The 4563-nt window shown below is 39.7% G+C and overlaps 1 long non-coding RNA gene across 1 annotated transcript; it reads left to right on the top strand.

Moving 5' to 3' along the window:
• LOC125483767 lies at positions 1-4563 on the top strand. The gene is made up of 3 exons (XR_007262713.1): positions 1-111; positions 2598-2679; positions 4496-4563. It is a non-coding gene; the product is annotated as an uncharacterized LOC125483767 (long non-coding RNA).

Below are 4563 nucleotides of genomic sequence, written 5' to 3'. Positions count from 1 at the left end.
GTTGATCGCAGTTATAGTGCGCGTGTGCGGCAGATCTCTCTTTTTCTGTTTTGGAAGGTGGTGGTCGGCTTGTTGCAGTTTTCACTGTGAAACCGGACCCACCTTTTCTCGGTGAGTGACTGCAGTTTGGCGAGTTCTGAACGTGCAAAAAGACGGATTTATCGTCTCCTTGTCCTGATTGTGTTGTCGGTTGTGGCCTTTCGGTTCCTCGGGCTGTGTGTGTCGCCAAATGGCGCCGGGCCTGGAACCTGGTCTTCCCCTTCGGGCCGGCGCCATTTGCCGGGAGTGCGGGCTGGTGGTGGTGGGCCCTTCGTGCGGGAGGTCTATGTTAGAAAACTTGATGCTGGCCGATGTATTGGCAACTAGAAGCCACGTGGCCGCTTCCGTTGAGCGACTGTCACATTTTGTGGCTGTTCAGGCCGCTGATGAAACAGTATCTGGAGTACTGCGTACCGAACTGGCCACTAAATTTACCGAAGGAAGTTAATGCCTTGGAAGTAATTCAGAAGCTTATAAGATTACCTGGAATGAGTGCATTGCTTCATGAGACAGCAACTGAAGAAAATCAGTATTAATTAGGAAAGCGTGTTACAGTCATACACCGTGAAAACAGGCCATTCGGTCAAATTGGCCACGCCGACCACGTTCCCAGACTTCAGTTAGTCCCATTTGCCTGCGTTTGGTCCATAATCGTTAAACCTTTCCTATTCATGTACTTATCCAAATGTCTTAAAAGTGTTGTGACAGTATCTACACCTACCACTTTATCTGGCAGCTCGTTCCACATGGACAACTTTTTCCATAGAGAGTAGCTTACATGTCCGTTTTACATCGTTCTTTCACCTTAAAAATATGCCCCGCAGTTTTGAGTTTTCATGAGACGGAGCTTTAGCAGTCAAAGGTCACATCAAGCCTATGTGAAAGGGATATTTTCTCGACGAAAACCTAGAACTAGGATCATACTTTTAATAATAGGGAGATGTGCACTTAAAACAAATGAGGAAAACCTTTCTCCAGAGTTGATGATTTGGAGTTCTGTTCCACAGGATGGTGTAGATTAAGAATTTTAAATCCTTTTAAGGCAGTGGTAGATTCTTTACTGCACAAGGGATGAAATATTATAAGGGCTGTGCAGGAATATAGAGTTCTGTTTAAAATCAGATCAGCCATGATTTTGTCGAATGACAAATCTTGCATGAAGAACTCAATAGCCCTACTCATATTCATTGTTCATAGGTTCTCTAGTGACATTAAGTATTAGATTTTAAATGTTGGACAGCTCTTACTGATCTGAATCCACTTGACCCATTGATCGTCAAGACTGGGGGGAGGGCATGTTGTTGTATTACCAAGGGCGAGAGTTCACCTAAGGGGTCGCTCATGTTGGATGAATAGACTGTGTTTTCCTGGAGAATGATAAATGCACGTTATTGATCTCTTGACAAAGGAGTTGGAGTTTGGCAAGAACATAGTGTTGATGTCACAATCAAATCAGATGTTATCTTTTGGATGGTGGAACAGTGGTCTTAGTGGCACATTTCTGCTCCGAATTGTATCATTGTAAAATGACCTGTTGAAATGGTGAGGGTTATGGTGTTTGCATGTTTATTTCCTTCTCCCTCAGCTGTACCTCAAAAGTGTGAAATGGGAGGGTATATAAAGTTTTATATTCAACATTTTATCCATGCTGGGACTGGAGAGTTTGCGTTATGCTGGGACATTTTTCATCGAAGGATAGGAAGTTGAGGGGAGACCGTTTTGAGGCTTATAAAATCACGAGGGCCTTAAAGGTGAATAGCAAAGGTCTTTTTCCCTAGGGTAGAGATAGTGGGAATGTTCTGAAGAAGGGTCCAGACCCGAAACGTCAGCTTTCCTGCTCCTCTGCTGCTTGGCCTGCTGTATTCATCCAGCTCTACATCTTGTTTTGCCTAGGGTAGTTGATTTCAAAACTAGGCATATTTTAAGTGAGAAGAGAGATTTTAAATGAACGTGAGGGGCAACTTTTTCACACTGGTTTATATGTGGAATGAGCTGCCAGATTAAGTGTTAGGTACAGCTACAACATTTTTTAAAAGATTTGGATAAGTACATGAATAAGAATGGTTTAGAGAGATGGGCAAACAGGTGAGTGGAACTAGTTTAGTTTGGGGAAACTTAGTCAGCATAGATGAGTTGGACTGAAGGGTGTGTTTCTGTACTAGAAAGATACTATAGTGCTCATCCTTAGTTGCCATGAGAAGTTGGTGGAATCTTTTATAAACCACTACTTGCTAGGCCACATCAAAGGATGATTAAGAGCATGGGTCTGCAGTTATATATGTTCCTAACAAATTAGAGGTGACCAGTTTATGCTATTCATTGAACTAACTAAATTTTATTGGCAACAAATGTAGGGTTGCTTTATTTGATTTGTAGCAGAGGGTCAACAGTGACATCTATGCATGAACTGTCCCTTTTGTTGAAATATTATTTTGTCGATGATTATCTGTATATAGTATTATTTGACTGGCAGCTGATTTGGACATGAGGTTTTTAAGTGAAATTTGGGCAGTTAGTACTGCTTCATACATTGAAAAAAGTTTTGTTTTGCTCCCTAGAAGCATCATGCAGCTGTTTCTACATGCTCAGAAAACCCACACTCTTGATGTGACTGGGGAAGAGACCGTTGGGCAAATTAAGGTAGACTGCCTACTAAAGGGTGTGCTCATTTTTGGGGCTAAAATCTTAACTTGTACAAACTACTGTTTTATTTGTATTTTTAACAATTACCAGGAATTGAGTCTTTTCCTGGTATTGGTCCTTTTTTGTTTTTATATAAAGGTGTTTTAGAAATGGTTTCCATTTGTGTTCCTATTTATAAGGCTATTTTCCACCGCATTGCTGGATCCAGTGATGAAAGCGGTAAAATAAAATCCCAATTCACTTATTGTTGAATTTATTGCATTTGTCTCAGGCTGTGGCATACCTAATACTTTGGGCAATGTCAAACAAACATTTGCGTTTGGTTTTGCATATTTGGGCCTGTGCACTTAAAGATGACTGATTTTTATATTTTGGATGTCCATGAACAAGAACACAACTAATTAATTATGGGAAAGGTTGTATTCAAGTTACTTATGACTGACTAGCAATTAAACTGGATGCTAATTAACAATTATGCAATTTGAAAATGCTGTAATTACAGTGCCCAATGTGTTAGTGTGCTGTCCTGTCACATCTGTGTAGTCTTCAGTTGAAGCTATTTTCTAATGCTGGGGAAAATAGTAAGGCACTGGTAATTGTGCTGGTAATTAGTTTGGTGCCACCCCAAATGACATTGGGTGCTGGCCAAGTGGAGCAGATGGATGGTTACTGTAGGTGTAATGAATCTCATTGGCAATTTTTGTAGGAAGGATTTTCTGTATTGATTTTGAAGCATTGGAAGCTAAATGATACAAAGTTAACTATTGTTCCATTCTAAAATATTTCCATTGCTTCGCCTGACTGACTCTCTTCACAAAAGTAGCATGTCTAAAGATTTGTTGGGTCTGTTTTAATCTACTTTGGGCCTTCCAACTTAGTCATGTTCAGGCTTCATGTTGTTATAGAGGACTTGGAAGGATTAAAAAGAGTAAACATAACTAATGATTAAACTTGATGGAACCTTTTTTTTTTTTGGAATCAAATAACCACCTGTATTTGAAAGGTGATTAATGTATGGAAAAGTCCAATGGTGCTTCATTCAGGTGTGGTCAGACACAAAGCATTGTGATTTTAGGTGTGATTGGCAATACCATGAAGGATTGATCTGGTGTGTACTAACAGCACCACTGAAGTAACTTCTACAAATTCTGTTGCTTAGAGATGCTGTCATGTTTGAAGATAGTAAATGTAGGAGTGATTTTTTTCTTTTCTGTTCATTTGGTCGTGTCCATATTGACTCCTCAGCTCTGTCCAGTCGTCTTCATTCTTTTAATTGATTTTTGTCAATGCTGTAGCTCCTCCATTAATCAGAGTTGTGTGGTTTGTGATTAGCTATACTGTACCCAAAGTTGTAGTAATTTGAAATAAAGCCTAGTGTTTAGATAATGGATGTTTTAAGGTTCCCTATTACAGCTGTGTTTATGAAGTGGCTTTACAGTCAAAACATCCCCACATTTATTACTAGGATCAAATTCAGTATTGTATGCTGTAGCTGGCAAGAGGGTGAACTGTGCAGTGAAAAATGCACTTCATTTGAGTGTCCGACTTCCATAATACTTTTGACATTACTGTATCAAATGGTATTTTGTGATGTACAATTCTTTTGTGATCAAGTTTTATAATCACTGTTGATTTTCAAAAACTTAAAAATAGCTCACTCCAAATTTGAACTTGTATTCAAGTTCCATGGATAATAGTCCAAAACATCCTGTTCTCCTTTGTATCTCTGACTGTCAAAATGCTGACTTATGTATATTGATCCTTAGGCAATTCTGTTTTGCTTGCCTCAAGAATTTCACTTTTGTTAATTCAGGCCCATGTTGAATCCCTGGAAGGAGTCTCTGCTGTTGACCAAGTGATCCTCTTGGCTGGCACTCCCTT

Source organism: Rhincodon typus, chromosome 8 (genome assembly GCF_021869965.1).
Source record: "Rhincodon typus isolate 14 chromosome 8, sRhiTyp1.1, whole genome shotgun sequence".
NCBI lineage: Eukaryota > Metazoa > Chordata > Chondrichthyes > Orectolobiformes > Rhincodontidae > Rhincodon > Rhincodon typus.
This window is presented reverse-complemented; position numbering and strand designations above follow the sequence as displayed.